Here is a 17299-nt window from a genome sequence, read left to right on the forward strand (position 1 = left end):
AAATACCTCCCTTCAGGCATAAGGAAAAGGAGAGACAGTACATGAGCTTAAAAGCACATTAACAGATTTGCAGCTCGTGCAGTATATGCTTGAGCTCAGCAGTGGATGCACTCTGTGTTTCACTTTTACCCTCAGAGAGGGGAGAGCATCATCTGGTCAAACACGGGTAGGGGTATATGATCCCACACTGGACTTTGGTAAGAAGTAGAAAAAAAAATTCTTTCCTTCCTCCAGGTAGATATTACCAGGACGGAACTAATGACGTCACTAATGGACTGACTTCAGGTTAGATCTCAGCCTGCAGACCAGACGTTAGACGTCCTGCACAACTGGACACTGCAGCCTGATGGGCAAGATCACTCTTTCAAAAGCAAGATAAAAACGGATAAATAAATAGAGGCTAGCAACCTGGAACAAGCTAAAAACAAATAGAAAAGCCCCTATTCAAAAGCTACTTCAGTTAGAAATTGCACTAAAAACTCCTCATGCACTAATTATTCAGGGACCATAAACGAGCCATGATAATGATGAAAGTGTATAATGAATTTTACATCTAGGAACCCAAAAGATTCTGAACCTCCCCCCAAAGTCAAGGTGGAATGGCAGTCAAGGTGCTGGTCTTATTCTCCATCCCCTAAACCAGTATCCACACCACCTGCCCATTTCACACTCACGCTCCAAACATACCCCTGCAGGATCCTAATCCAGTTCTCTATAATGAGTTAAAATGACAATGTAGAAAAATCCTCTATGCTTCTGAAGGTTTGTTCAGGAGAGTTTAGGAAAAGAGACTGTTAGTTACTCTCCTAGGCACTGCCTTTCCTCAAGCCCAAGCCAAAGCCCTGAGTGTTCCGGGCCAAGATGGCAAGTCGGGAGGCTCCTGAACTCACCTCCTCTCATAGACACACCGCATCGATAGCTGCACACAGTGCAATTCCCTCCGAAGCCCCCTGAATTCACACATAAGAGGAAGTAAGAAGACTACAATGAGGAGGAGCAGGATCAAGAGTGAAAGGGAAAGGAACAGATGTTAGAGAAATGAGGAGTGAGGATGAGCAGAACAGTGTGCCCCTGCCCTAGCCTAACAAGACAGAAGCACCCAGTTCCACATGTTTCCTGCTTCAAGCAGATCCTGCAAGGTATCCAATAATGTTTGTTCCATGATCCGATGGACAAAGCCTGTGCTAAACCTCACATACCGAATCTTATTTAATCCTCATACCAGTTCTCTGAAGTACTCATATTATCCCCATTTCTCAGGAAAAAAAATACCCTGAGTCTTAAACATTGAGTGCCTGGCTTGCTAAGAGGCAGAGCTGGAATTTGAACTGGAGACAGTGTGCCTCCAGGGCCACTCCCTTTCAATGCCACAGTATAATGGAGGACAATCATGCCGTCCTCCAAAACGTGCCTTCGAATCCATATATCAAGGCTGGATGGACTGGATGGACCCCATCTTTTTTGAAATATTGCTTAAAAAGGAAGCTCATTAGGGGCGCCTGGGTGGCACAGCGGTTAGGCGTCTGCCTTGGGCTCAGGGCGTGATCCCGGCGTTATGGGATCGAGCCCCACATCAGGCTCCTCCGCTATGAGCCTGCTTCTTCCTCTCCCACTCCCCCTGCTTGTGTTCCCTCTCTCACTGGCTGTCTCTATCTCTGTCGAATAAATAAATAAATAAATAAATAAATAAATAAATAAATAAAATCTTTAAAAAAAAAAAAAAGGAAGCTCATTAACACTTCCAATATTCCTGATTGCCCATCCTTAACGCTCCACATTTGTCTAGTGTTGATTTTAGTGCATTTTATAAGATTGTAGTGACCTGCAATTCGCAGTTTCGGCATCAAGTTCAACTCCTGTGTTCGTCTTCCCATTCCAGTCTGATGACAACCTGTCCTACGCATCAGAGAGGGCTGGGTTCAGCTGGAGGCAGGCAAAACCCTTGACCCGAGGACTTAGAGAAGCTGAGGACAGCAGAGCTCTTTTCCAGGAGCTCAAAGACAAATGTTTTCTTTCTCTCTGGTTTCACCCTAGTGCTTTATGCACTGAGTGAACGTATTTGTTATTCAGATTCAGTGACTCACCTAGGAAATCTCATAACACTTTCCACTTAGTATTTAATACCAGGTGAGAAACTTTACTGAAAGAAAAAAAGAAAAAAGAGATCCAGTACCATTACCTAGTTGACGGTTTCTCGGTTTGTAAATTATGAAGAGCTGCGGGAGTGGAACTCACAGTACACCAGAACCTATAAAAACAGGATCAACTAGAATTAAACTTTTCCCTATAACTTTTAGACAGTCAACAGGTTTTTAAGGAACACAACCAGCATATTAATTCCATTTTTACTAATCCTTTCTCATAAAGAAAGAGAAGAAAAAGAAACAACTAGAGAAAGAAAAGAAGAAAAAAAAAACCTTAGGGAAAGGAAATCAAATTAAAATTAAAATTAAATTAAGAAGAGAGAAGAAAAAGAATGACAGAGTTACTGCTCAAATCTGTTAAGACAGAGTGGTAGAATCTGTTGAAATGGAAGAGCTCTGCCACCAAGCACAGAATTCTTCCATCTCAACAGCCAACCAGCCAGCCACTCTCCTCATAAGAGTGTTGATTGCCGCCAACATGGAAATCTCTTCCTGTTTTAGGCACCCTGGGCAATTAGACAATTCCCTTACACGTAACCAAAATTTCTCTAGTTGTACTTCTCTACCCATTGTTCTTAGTACCATGATGTAAAATAGTGCCTTTTCAACTACCTGAGGTAAAGGCCAGATTTTTTGTTTTTGTTTTTTTGCCAACACACCACAGATCACATGCTTAAATATTGTGTGAGCCAAAACCAAGAGTAGGACGCTTAACTGACTCTACAACCCAGACAACCCAAAAGGTTCTAAAGTTTTAAACTCAATTTCTGAATTTATCAGACTGGTAACAAGCCGGTCACAAACTAGCCCCATCTGCAGGCCACACTTGGAGTAGCACTCAAGAAGGACTAACGATGTGGCTTGGGTTCCTCCAGAAGCCAATGCTGAGGCAAGGATTCTACTGCACATGGTTTACTTTGGAAACGAAATCATTAAGTACTGGGAATGGAGTAGGGAAGTAGGGCAGAGAAGGAATAAAGTGTGGGTTTTCAAGCCAGTTTCCACTGTGGGTGCAACTCCACTGGAAACTCTGGAAGACAGCATTAAATAAACCTCAGATTTATCCCTATCAAGGGGAAAGGAAGATGGGGGTTTTATGCACCAAATCCCTGTTTGTTATTGGATAAAAGAAATGCTAGGGCATTAACTTCTGGCTCTTCTGATTTTTACTATACTCTTGCCCCATATAGCGGTGTGGCTAGAAGAAACACCTGCAGACAAAGTGTCACAGGTGTTCACGCAAGCAGCTTTCAGTCCGTAGAGGTGAGTGCCAGCAGGGGGAGGGTACGACAACAACAGCCGCTACACAACGCAGTTCAAAACTGTGCAGAGGGTGTGAACAGAGAGTTCGAAGGGGGAAAATGGCTCTCCAACATACGAAAAGATATTCTCCAACATTTATAAACAGATGCATGAAAACTCAAACTACACTGAGATGCCATTTCTCACCTAGCAAGTGGGCAAAGATCTAAGAGTTTGAGCACAGAGGCCGTGAAGACGTGTATTCTCATATACTGCTCTTGAATGTGCAAACTGGGACCACCCCCATGGACAGCAATTAGGCAGTATCTTTTAAGATTAAAAATGCATTAGTTGGGGCACCTGGGTGACTCAGTCAGTTAAGTGTCTGCCTTGGCTCAAGTTATGATCCTGGGGTCCTGGGATGCAGCCCCCCATTAGGCTCCCTGCTCAGCTATGAGTCTGCTTCACACTCTGCCCCTACACCCTTGTGCTCTCTCTCACTATCTCTCTCTCAAATAAATAAAATCTTCAGATGAATAAATAAATAAATAAATAAAAACGCATAGTTAAGTTTGAACCCAGGCCCCACTCACAAGAATTTATCCTATGATTATGCCTGCAAGAATTCAAGGTGAAAAATATGTATTGCTGCTCTTTTTTTTTTCTTGTTTTTTCATGAATAACATGGTATAAACAGAACATGGGAAAGAATTCAAACACTGATTTTTGTAACGGGTTAAGTTTCCTATGATGCTTTCACAGAACAGAATTCTATACAACTGTTTAAAACAAATGAGGCACTTCTTTACATACATATATATGGAAAGATCTCCAAAATATATTAAGTAAAAAAACTCAAGGTGTAAAATAACGCACGTCGTTTGATTCCTTCTGTATATGTGTACTTGCTTGTGATTGCCTAAAGAAACACAGTGGAAGGATTCAAAAGAAATGAATTAAAAAAAAAAATCACACCTAAACAGGATGGGGGAACAGGGCAGAAACAGAAGTAGAAGCACTGATATTTTTTACATCATTTTGATTTTTTCATTATATGAGTAGTCTACCTAATTTTTTAAAATAAATTTAAGTTTGAAAGGAATTAGTTGCATGTTTCTGCTAAGTCTTCTCTTGTTAAGGCTAAACTTCATCCAGCTTATCCAGTCTTTCCTCTTAGATAATAACTTTCGAGTCTTCCATCGCGCGGCTCCCTCATCTCTTGGCCTCCTACAAATGTTCCTGAACCAAAAACAGAACTCTAGATGAGGTGTAGCCAGGCTGGAGCACAATATGACCGTCTCTTCCTTATTCTGGATCATCAATGTAGGTCTCTAGCAATGTAGGTAAGCTTGTATTAGGTTGTCGTTGTGAGGGGTTTTTTTGATAGTCAATAACATGCCTAAATTCTTTTCATAGAAAATGTGAAGCCCAGTCTCTCCATAATCTGCTCCAGTAGCCCCACCTCAGCCCCCTCCACCACCAATACCGACCACCCGACACTGATTGCCACAAATATTTTTAAACTTAAGTGTAAAGCAAAAGCAAATAAGCACTCTCTACTATCTTTGCTATAATTCTGTAAATCTAAAACTGTTCTAAAATAAAAGGTTTATTTTTAAAAAACAAACAATCTACCCTATCCTTTTTAAAGTTTAGTAGAAAATAACCTATTCTTCTGGCCTGGAAGATTGTTTTAAATATTAATTGCATTTGCCAACATGCATGCTGTCCACACACTTCCTAAATATAGCTTCCATGTCTTTATTTTAGTTTTTGACAACAAATATAGAAATATTTTATCCATAACCTCCAACTTCAACTGCAATATTTCATAGGCTAGATGAAGCCTAGAGATTATCTAATCTAATAAACTCATTTCACGGATGTGGAAACTGAAGCCCAAGGGGGTGAAGTAATTTCTGCAAGGTCACATAGCTACATTGTAACAAAGCAGAATTAGACCAGAGATGACCTGATTCCCAGGCTCAGAGTTTTTTTGGTCCGTTTGGAAGCAGATGACTCCGTTGAAAACAAATTGGCTAGAGATCAAAATCAAAACGGTCAAAAGGACAGACTGATCAGAAACAGGTATATCCAGCTACTGATTTTGGACTTCTCAGTCAGTGATGAGTACTTTACCTTTAGAAAAATGACAAGACTAAAAGAACAGCATTATACGATCTAATGGTGTATTTAGATTGCCGATGATTATTAGAATGCTAAATAATGATAAATGATATTTTAACTCCTTTTACATTCTCTAATTAAAATAATATTAGAGTCTTAGTAGACACTTGAGGAATATCCAGCAACAAAGGTTGTACTTAATTAATCTCTGTTGGAATCTTTTCCCCATATGAAGAAGACTTTGTCAAACTGCTGTAATATAAAAGAAATTTACTGTAAAAGTGTTCCTTTTTATCTGGCTAAATATATCAAGTAGCATCGGTGGCAGCCATAGAGATGACCCATCCCATAGCCCTTCAAGAGAACCTGCTGATTGACAGCCTCCAACTGCCACATCTTGGGATACAGCACCTCATCCACTCAACCCATGATCCACATTAACCTGGGCTGCTCCCGGCCCACAACTGTGCATGACAGGGGGACTGGAGGCCAGCAATGACCGCTTTGTTAAGATTTCTCTAATGGGCAAGTTTTGTTTGAGTATTTCCCATTGCCCCACCCCATGAGTCTTTCACAACTGCACCAGGATCTGAAACTCTTCCTCCCTGATCTTTCCCTCACTTTCACCTTTCACAGGTGTGGGACCTGCACTGCAGTAGGAAGGCTCCCTCCTGCCTTCTCCTTCAGGCATATCCTCTAACGTATCTCTTGCTCTACCTTGCTGTCTGCTTCTTGGAGGACCTAACTGACAAAGCATCAGTGGATGAAAAGTCACAAAATCAATTATTTTTATTATAATGCATCTTAAAAATCATAACATGTATTGTATCTTGCACTGAAATAAACCCTTTAACAATTAGTTTCACTAACTAGTATATTAAGAGAAGACAGGCATAAATAAGCCAAGATGCACGAAACAGAGTGTGTTGGGAAAGTGCTACCAGAGGTGGCATCAACTTTCCCAAGCTCCACTCCCTTTCCCATAAAACAGAAGAAAACATGTGTTCCTAAAGATTTAAAGACATAAAATATCCTGCAAAACACACAAAGGAAAAATACATATTTCTATTTCACTGAAAATTATTAGACGGATGGTCTCAGAGAGGGGCTAAATGTGCTGAGGCAGGTAGCAAAGGGAAGACGCTTGGGCAACGAAAGCTGAAAATGGCCAAATCTGAGTGAAAGGTATGAGTTTAGCCCCTCCTCTGCCCAGAGACTGAGGCGGCCAGAGGAAGGAGGGTTGAGGAATGAAGCATCCCAAGTGACGAGGTCTGCCTCACTGAGTCTTAATAAGACACAAAGGTTTTTGTAGGAATCTTCTGACAATGTAGTGCAGTGCTCTAAGGACACTCAAAGCAAAGAGCCTAAATCGGGCCAACTCTTAAGAGCACAGTCATGCAGCAGAGGAGTCAGAATAAAGATGCCAATCACCCTGGACACAGGAGCAGACCCCTCCCCATCTTCTGGCCACAAGCAATGATCAGATTCTGCTTTGACAACAAAGTGAGGGAGCATAAGCCACAAAGAGTTACCTAAATTGAATCTTCTATTGGTTAGTTGAGTAGTAGTCCCATGAAGAGTTATTCCAATTTAAAGAATTAAAGAATTGTAGCATTCCTTATACCCAGGAGTTGTGCACCAAAAGTTATGGAAAGATAGAAAATGGGAAGTGACTGATGTCAAGAAAGAATTGGGAAAAGAGAGCAAAAAAAGAGAAATAAAAACTAAATTAAAAAGAATACACATATAGATGACATAAATGCATAGAAAGGGAAAGTGAAGGAACTCAAACACAGATAAAGTTGTTGCTGTTGTTACTGTTGTTAAGATTTAGGAGAAAGTACTAGAAATAGCCAGCAAACAAAGGAGATATAGTATAAATGCAAATGGAGAACTGTAAGATAACATCTAGGAAATGGAACAAATGAGATACTTATGATTGTAATTCAAGAAAATTTCCTTAAAAAAAAAAAAGAAAAGTTTTCTGAATTTAGAAAGTCTTGGATCTACGTATCAAGGAGAAATGCTATATTAATCTGTAAATGATATATTTTATTGGACATATCTTAGTAAAATTATTAAACTTCAAAGATAATGAAAAAAATCTTTAGGTAGTCAGGAACAATGAAAATCAGATTGTCAGCCTTTATATTTTCTTAAAGATTTTATTTATTTATTTGACACAGAGAGAGAACAAGGAGGGGGAGAGGCAGAGGCAGAGGGAGAAGCAGACTCCCTGCTGAGCAGAGAGCCTGATGCAGGGCTGGATCCCAGGACTCTGGGATCATGACCTGAGCTGAAGGCACACACCTTTAACCGACTGAGCCACCCAGGCACCCCTGTCATCCATTTTCTAAGCAGCAACATTTTAAGGTAGAAAACACTGGAGCAACAACTTTAAGATACTCAATGAAAGAAAATGTGAACTAAGGATTTACATCTAGTCAAACTGCTCTTCAAATGTAAAGGCCACAGGGTGCCTGAGTGGCTCAGTTGGTTAAGCGATTAAGCTTTAGTGTGGGATGCTTGATTTCAGCTCAGGTCATGATCTCAGGGTCACGATCCAGCACTCTTCAGGCTCCACCCTGGGCGTGGAGTGGAGCCTCTTAAGATTCTCTCTCCCCTCTCCCTCTGCTCCTCCCACCTCTCTCACTCTCTCTCACTCTCCACCCCACCCCACAAAAAAGTAAAGGCCATAAATAAAGAGCTGTAAATACACTAAAGCTCTTCCCAAAGAAGAAACTAGAAAACAATCCAGCACAAGAGGATTGCAGAAGTTTGAGCATAAGGCTGACAGACAAGCACTGAATATATTCACCTGTAGAACAAAGACTAAAAGATGAGGGTGACAAAGTAGTATATAAATTCCAAATGTTCTGACGATCTGTAAATAATCCATACAATTAGCAAAAATGGGAAGGGAAAGAAAAGAACATAAGGAAGATTGTAGGTATGAACTTCCCAGCTATACCTTTTATGATACCCAATCAAAGAAAACGGGAGCTAAGGATACCTCCTGAAGCTGATAAGCCAAATAATAGTCATTTAATTGTACTTAAGAATATACAGACTAAAATTAGATAAAACTACCATGTTTTGTCTTTTTAACACTAAAGATCAAAAATAAGACAAAAAATGAAATTGAATGGTGAGAGGAAGAGCAGAAGTGAGGTAGCAGTAACCAACTATTTTAAGTACTGGTTCTCATAGGAAGTCATTGGAGAAGATCTAAGTCAGAGAAGACTAAGGACATTAGCAGAGAAGTGATAGAATAAAAATGAAAAGTATTCCTAATTATCACCAGATATTAAGATATATTTTACAGTCACTATAATTAAAACAGTGTGGTTCAGACAGACACATAGAACAAAAAAGAGAGTGCATAAATAGACTCGAGTGTGTATAGAAACCCAGTATTTGATAAGGTGGCATCTCAAATCGCTGAGGAAAAAGATGAACTATAATAAATTGTGTTAGGACAACCAGACATAAATTTGGAAAATAGAATAAAATCAGGTCAGTACTTCACACCAGGAAAAATCCAAGATAAATCAAAGTTTAAGCGTTAAAAACTGAGAACATGGGAGAATTGCCTTATCACCTGAGTTGAGGAAAACCTTACTAATTCAAAATCTAGAAGCTACGAGAGAAAACACTGATAAATCTAATCATGTTCCTTTTCCTTAAAATGTTGGCATGACACGACACAACATAAGGTAAAAGCTAAAGGTAAAAGACAAATGGTAAACTGAGAAAACATATTTGCACTTAGATGGCTAATATGCTTAATAACTAAGAGTTCTTACAAACTGAGAAGAAACAGACTAACGACCTGATGAAAAAGTGGCAAAATGTATCAGCAGCCATTCCCAAAAGAAGAAACGCAAATGGTGCCTAAACATATGAAAAGATGTCCAAACTCACTCTTATTCAGGAAATGCAAATGAAAATGACGATGAACTACAATTTCTTACATATCAGATTGGCAAACATCCCAAAGTCTGCCAACGTCCTCGACTGGCAAGGTTCTAGCAAACAGCTGAATTCCCAGCCAAAGGAATTTGATAAGATCTCAAAAAAAAAAAAAAAGAAAAAGAAAAAAGACTAGCAATCTATCTAGCGGTTTCACTTCCAGGAAGCTACCTCCAAAATATTCCCACAAAAATAAAAAATGACATATTAAGAAACAAATATAACACTGTATGATAACTACCTGGAATTAAAATAAAAGCTTTAAAAAATGATATATGAAAAGTATATCTTTTCAATACATAGTATGATAACATCTGGATAAGAAAAAAGGAGATAATTAATATATACATAATTCTTTTGTATTTGCAAAAAGAGAAACTGATAAAAATGGTTATCATGAGATCAGTGGTCCTCAGATATTATATAAAATTCCCCTTCAGAGGCTGACTCCCAAAATTTCTGATTTAGAAGTTCTAAGACAGGCCTGAGAATTTATATTTCTAACAAATTGTTAAGTGATGATGCTGAAGCAGCTATTCTAAAACCACACTTTGCCTCCAAAAGTTAAAACAAATAACAAACTTATCAATATATCAAAATAATGACATTATAACACAAGCAATAGGTTTATTTCAAGCGGTTTTTGAGGATATTGAATGTATGTCTTCAGTGGAATGTGTTCTAATTAAAAACAGAGCTTCAATTAATCTTAAACTTAATTCAGCATCTTTTAGCATCAGTATTATGAATTTGGAACTAGTATACATACAAATACACACATACATTTACGCATGAAGATAAATCAAAAAATAGTTCAATGATGTTAAGAACCAAAATTATTAGTGTAAAAGAATTTAAAGAAATTAAATGAAAATTCAAAGTATGTATTCTTTAGTTCTACAACTGCAAAGATCTTGAGAACGGTGACCACCCAAAAACAAGAGAGCCTCCAGTGACCACATTCTGGTGTCTAAGCAGGATTTCCCACTAAAAGGAACCACAGCTTTATGGAAGAATTCTGATGCTAGATTTGGAGAAGAAAATACATAAAAAGAGTTTGTGGCAAGGTATGCCAGAAAAGAAGCAGACAATCAAAGACTAACGGGACATATCAGAAGCAAACATAAACAAGCAGGAACAAATAAAAGGCAAGAATCCCATTGGCAAAAACATGCTAACAATGAAAAACAACAGTAACTGAAATTAATTAATTAGAATTCATGATTTCATTCCATCACTTAAAAATAAAAAAATCCCCAATGCATACACATATGAAGATCTAGCTGGTCACCACTGAGTTTTAAATATTTCCTTACTTTGAAAATTGGCAGTAGAAAGAAAAGAATTAGGCATTTACCCTGCCTTCTCTGTTCTACCCAGTAACTAAATAGCCCTAGTTGAATGACACAAAGTTCTTTTAAACAGAAAAAAATCCAGTTAAAGAAAATGAAAAAAAAAAAAACTAGAAAATCACCATTTTGCCAAATGAAATAATTCAGGCAGCTTTCATCAGTAGATGAAATTTCTAGACGCAAAGTTGATGGGTAATTGTAGCATGTTAGCATCACGAAAGTGTGACACCTAGACACTAGCACCATGTGCTTTCTACAAAGCACCAGCACCACAAATGCTTGCCAACAGAGTTGAACCTGCATCTCACCAAGCATTGAGAACCAACTTCAGTTAACAAGAAATACAAGGGATAGAGCAACAAGTTAAATGTCACCAACAGAAAACACAGAGACAAATCCAGAATGTGGAACATTCTATAGGACACGTAACCCAATCCTTTCAATAAATCAACAACAAGGAAGATGTGACACCAGATAGAGAAATTTAAACAAATGCAGAGTGTGGTACCTTGTGTGAACAAATCAAATGTAAAAAGATATTTTTGAAACATTTGGAGAACTATAAATATATTAGAATATATGAAGAATTGTTTATTTTGTTGGGGTGATAATGGTTTCATGATTTTTTAAAGTCCATTTTTAAGCAGCACATACTAATATATGTCAGAGTAAAATAGCACAATGTTCGGGATTTGCTTTAAAATATTTCAGCAAAAAAGAAGAATGGACGAAACCAGCGATGCAAAATGTTGATGGCTATTGAATCTAGCATATGGGTATTCATATACTATCCTTCTGATTTTTATGTATATTCAAAACTCCAAAATACATTTGAAATGGTGGAATTGAAAAAGTGGACTCAAAGAACTCTGTCAATTTTTTTTTTAAGTATTTCATGTTACTTTTACAAAGTACAATGAATCTAGATCACTGATAATTACTGCTTTCTAATCATTTAAGAATTTAATCTAAATCCCAATGTACGGGCGCCTGGGTGGCACAGCGGTTAAGCGTCTGCCTTTGGCTCAGGGCGTGATCCCAGTGTTGTGGGATCGAGCCCCACATCAGGCTCCTCCGCTATGAGCCTGCTTCTTCCTCTCCCACTCCCCCTGCTTGTGTTCCCTCTCTCGCTGGCTGTCTCTATCTCTGTCAAATAAATAAATAAATAATCTTTTAAAAATAAATAAATAAATAAATAAATAAATAAATAAATCCCAATGTAGTAGAAAACGTCCTAGAATAAAAGTCTAGAGGGAAACCTGGGGCCATCCCTGACATTAATCTTTTGAATTTGGACAAGTCATTTAATCTTTTCATATCTGGTGATATGTAAACTTAGGAAATTAGACAGGATAACTTTAAGTCTTATTTTTACCTCCAATCACCAGAAAGTAACAGGAATGTACCTTTATGGGTAAGCAGAGGGCACAGAATGAGGTAGCCAAAAAAGCATGAAAAGAGCAGTTAACCCAAATAACTTCCTTGAGTTCCCCTATGTGAAGTAAGTGGGTTAGATTATATTTTTCTAAGATATTTCCTAGTTCTAAAATTCTACCAAATGTAATACCTGTAGCCATAGTCTAGGCAAAAAAATGGAGAGTTTTGTATCAGATCTTAGTGGCTGATGTTAGCACTCAGTTTCAGCAAGGCTTGTTGTTTCTGTACTCTAGATAACATGCTTATTTATCAATAGGATAAGAAAACAGGAATCGACCAGTTGGTTTCCAACTTTCTTATCCCTGGATCAAAAAAAAAAAAAAAAAAAAAGAGCCTATTCATGATAAAGAGGGAGCAAGTTTAGTTTTTCAGTGTTGTATGACAACATCTCAAGAGACACCCAGTGTTCAGTGCCCCAGATGAGCATCTTCAAACATGAGCTCTCTCGGAAACACAAAAGTTAGAATTAAGGCAGAGATTGAGGGGCGTCCGCAGGGGCGCAGGAGCCTGAAGGAATTTGAGGAAGGGAACCTCATGGATATAAGGAGAAGGCCCTGGAAGATGGAAGAGCATGCACAAAGACCCTGAGGCAGATAATGTTTGGTGCTCAAGGAAGGACAAGGACACAGGTGTGGCAGGAGTAGAATGAACCTGAAGGAGAACAGGTGGAGACAGGTCAGACAGATAACAGGGCCATTCTGTGAGCCTGGGAACCCAGGGCAAGGACTCAGGCTCTTTAGTGTCTCTGAGAGGCAAGTCATTGTAAGGTTTTAAATGGAGGCGTGCCATGTTCCAAAAGGATCTCTCACTTTGCTGAGTGTGGAGTAGACTGTGAAGGGGCAAGGGAATACTGAAGGAGGAAATTAGAAGATAATAATCCAGGAATGAAATTATGGCAGTTTAGAATGGGGGATAGTGGGGAATACAGTCAGGCATGGTCAGGTGTGGGAGGAACAGGTTTGGAGGGAGGAACTGTCCTTTTGGACATGACAATTGTGTAATGGGATTGAAGGAGTCACCTGAGATGTGAGTGAGAAGAAATCAGCTCTAATGACAGACATGATGCATCCTAACTTTAGACGGTGGGAAGATGAGCAAGGTCCAGCAAAGGAGATTGAGGTAGGCGGACAATCTTGAAAGAGTGGAGATTCGGAGGCCAATGAAGAAAGTGGGTCAAGTAGGAGGGACTGATGACTATGACTATATATGTCCAATATGAGAGAGGCTGATCATTGGATTTGGCAATATGGAAATCATGGGTGACCCTAATTACCCTAATAACTCTGTATCCCTGGGAATATTTTACACATAATATGTTTTAAAAATATTTTATTGAATAAATGAAAAGATATATCTATCTACTGTAATTCTGAAGTTTCCATAGAATTCTGCAGTTGAGCTACTTAAAAACACAGGATAAAATAAGTCATTTCTCCGATTTAGCAAGACAAAAGTACAAAAGAAATAAACTCCATACAAACAAGTTGCCAAATGCTAGAGATGCACTAGTGAAATTCTTCATATATGATTTAAATTAATTTTTAATGGTGACTTTTGTGTTTATTTAGATGAATAATTTTTTTTGTTAAAAATAAATAAAAGCAAAACTCATTAGATAGCCTGTGGGAGGAGACAGTAATGTGTACTGTTAACATAAAAGCATTAGCTTCTAAAAGATAGCTACAGTAAGAACTATCCTGCCTCCAGCATGACCAATTAACCAGAGATCTCAAGGTAGACCTTCCAAATACCTGCTTAGAAATTGGCTTATTTTTCCAGATCTATCCCTGTGGTTTTAATTAAGCAAAAGATCATATGGCTTACTTTATGTCATTTCATTCTGGGAAGAGGTTTAACACCAATACTGAGATGATGAGGAGATGGGAGAAGTGAGGGAATGAGTACAAAAAAGTGGGTCTGAAAACCTGTGAAGATTTTTCTAAAATATCTTCACATTTGACTAAGTATGCTAAGTACTCCAAAAATCAGAATTTATATTTTGGCAGTATCAATTTATTAACAAGTATTTGAACAACATACTATATTTGAACAACGTACTATAGGGGATACCAAGAAATATAAGAAATGATCAACTTATAATCACGTGATTTACAACAAATTGTACGGCTCACATTAGTGTCAGTAATTTGAACTTAACGCCTGAGCATCTTATATAGGCCAGAAAGGAAAACCGAAATACATAAAGACTTTCCTGCATCTGCATTTTATGAAGTAGCAATTATTTTTTCCCTTACTCCAAGGTAAGAGCAGGTTAGTTGAAATTGCTGATTAAGATGAAGGGAAGTTAAACAATTAGGCAGCAAGTCAATTTTGAGGGTTAGGAAAGGCCTTTCTTGATACCCTGGAGAAAGGACAAGGAAGCAGCATTAGCAACGATTCTGCATCTTAGCAGAATTAAGACAACAAAGGGGAAATGCAATGCATAAAGAATAATTTGACTAATTTGAATACAAACTGGGTATTATAACTATTCACAATTATTAGGAAATTGTTAATGCTAATGTTCATTGTTAACGTTAATAGGAAATGTTAATTTTGTCATATGAGACAATGATATTGTGTTTATATAGAAAATGTTCTTATCATTCAGAGATGTCATATGACATATTTGGGGGCAAAACATCATGATATTATTTATCTAAAGCACTTCAGAAAATTAAAACACAAGAAGTAAAATGCAAGTGTATCATATACTTTTGCCTATTATAAATATTTGTTGGGGTACCTGGGTGGTTAAGCGTCCAACTCTCGATTTTGGCTCAGGTCATGATCTCTGGGTTGTGAGATCAAACCCCAAGTCAGGCTCTGCACTCAGTGTGGAGTCTGCTTGAGATTCACTCTCCCTTCCCTTCTGCCCTGCCTGCTCCTGCTCTTTCTCTATAATAAATAAATAAATCTTTAAGAAAAATATTTGTCTGCTGTGCAACTTCAGTCCATGAAAATGAGAGGAATTTTTGTCCCTGTCTCCCCATGCAACATATACCTAACTTCTGAGAACCACTGTGTCAGAATACAATCACGGTTTAGCTGAGAATGAAATGTGTCTTTAGGCTGCTAATAAACTGACACTATGTCATATAAGTGGATTTTTCTCTCATACGCAATATTAATCTTTATGATGAAATAGACTTCACGTTAAAAAATATATTTAATTTTTCAGGCAACTGGGTGCCTCAAGTGGCTCTCAGGGTCATGGGATGGAGCCCCACATGGAGCGTGGTTGGGATTCCCCTCTCCCTCTGCCCCTCCCATCCCTCTGTCTTTCCCTGCCTATCTTAATATATATATATATAATATGTATTATATTTATTCTATATTTTATATATTTATATTATTATATTTGGAATGTCCCTATTCTTGAACATTGTATATCTCTCCTCTATATTTATATTTAGGTCTTGCTTTAATATCTTTTTATACTGTTTTATAATTCTCTACAAAATGGTCTTGCACTTCATTGTTATATTTATATCTAGGTGTGTTATTTTGTTGATATTGTTGGTGGTGGTAACAATTTTTATTTTTTAATATCCTATTTGATGCCAACATATAAATAGCGATCAACACACAGATGTAGATATATACATGCACCCAACATATTAGGTTGATCTTATACCTGGGAACCAGGCTAAGCTCTACTCTCTTTAGATTCTTTTGAGTTTCTACATAAACAATCATAGAATCTGTGAGTCTATCTAATTCTTAGATGTGTATTTCTCTTTCTGGTCTTCCTGCTCTGGCTAATGTCTTCATTACAATGTTGAATAAAAGCAGTAACAGCAGGAATTGTGTCCTGTTCTTAATTTTAGACAGAAATGTTTTCTAAAGTATATAAAATAAGTACATCTTTTTATCTGTTGTATGTATTTCACTTTCTTTAGGTATCCTTTATAGGCTAAGGAATGACCTTCTATATTTAATGTTAGAGCCTATATCACAAATTAATTAAATTACAGTGACCAGGAAATTGTTCTCCTTTAATCTACTCTACTACCATGGTGACTTACATCAATAATATTGCATTCCCTGAATACTCCAACTTGGTCAAACTGTTATTTCTGCTATACCTTAATGGATTTGATTTGCTAATATTTTATTTAGGATTATTGTACTGATGTCATGCAAGAAATTGGTCGAATGTTCCTTTCTCATATTATCTTTATCCAGTTTTGTCTTCAGAATTATACGATCCTCATCAAATGAGGTAGAGAATGTTTCTTTTTTATAAGTGGTTATAAGATTGGAATTTTCTGTTCCTGATATGTTTGTAGAACTCGCCAATAAAACTCGCTGAGTATTTTATGAGAGGGATAATTTTTGACCACTGATTCAACTTTTTAATGCCTCAGCTGCATCCTACAAGTTTTCAGATGTAATGTTTTTATTTTACAGTGTTAAGTATTTTCTAACCTCTCCTATAATCTCTTCTTCGAGCAAAAAGTTGGTTTAAAATGCTTTTAACTTCTAAACATACATTAGTTATCTGTTTTGTTACAGACTTGTAGTTCAATTATATTGGTCAGAGAATGTGGTCTCCACACCAGATCTTAAATATTTGATGAAACTTGCTTTATGGATGGACATATTTTCCACTTTTATAAAAGCTCAATGTGTGCTTAAAAAGAATTCTCCTGCGGTTGACAGCAGTGTTCTGTAAACGTCCATTAAATTAAGCTTGTTGATTCTGTTTTTGTTTTATTTTGTTAAGTCTTCTATTTCCTTAATTATGTTTTGTCACTTGATCCATCAAATACTGAGAGAAGTGTGTTAAACTTTTAAAATATGATGGTGGATTTGTCTTGTTTCTTTTATAATTCTATTGGTTTTTACTTTATATAACTTGAAACTATGTTCATGGGGCATATACACTTACAATTATTATTATATTGCAATTATATATATTATATATTACATATATCAGGGGGTTGTGATTACTGATATATTTGCATTTATTTCAAATATTTTATTTTGTTCTTTTTATCTATGTTGTTTTAAATAATTCTT

At 37.4% G+C, this 17299-nt stretch overlaps 1 long non-coding RNA gene across 3 annotated transcripts in view; it reads right to left on the reverse strand.

Annotated features, from left to right (window-relative positions):
• Nucleotides 1-17299, reverse strand: part of LOC123789326 (uncharacterized) — a 433455-nt gene that overhangs the window by 396053 nt on the left and 20103 nt on the right. The gene's annotated exons all lie outside the window — the stretch shown is intronic.

This window comes from Ursus americanus, chromosome 3, assembly GCF_024610735.1.
Source record: "Ursus americanus isolate L20-20 chromosome 3, mUrsAme1.1.p, whole genome shotgun sequence".
Classification (NCBI taxonomy): domain Eukaryota; kingdom Metazoa; phylum Chordata; class Mammalia; order Carnivora; family Ursidae; genus Ursus; species Ursus americanus.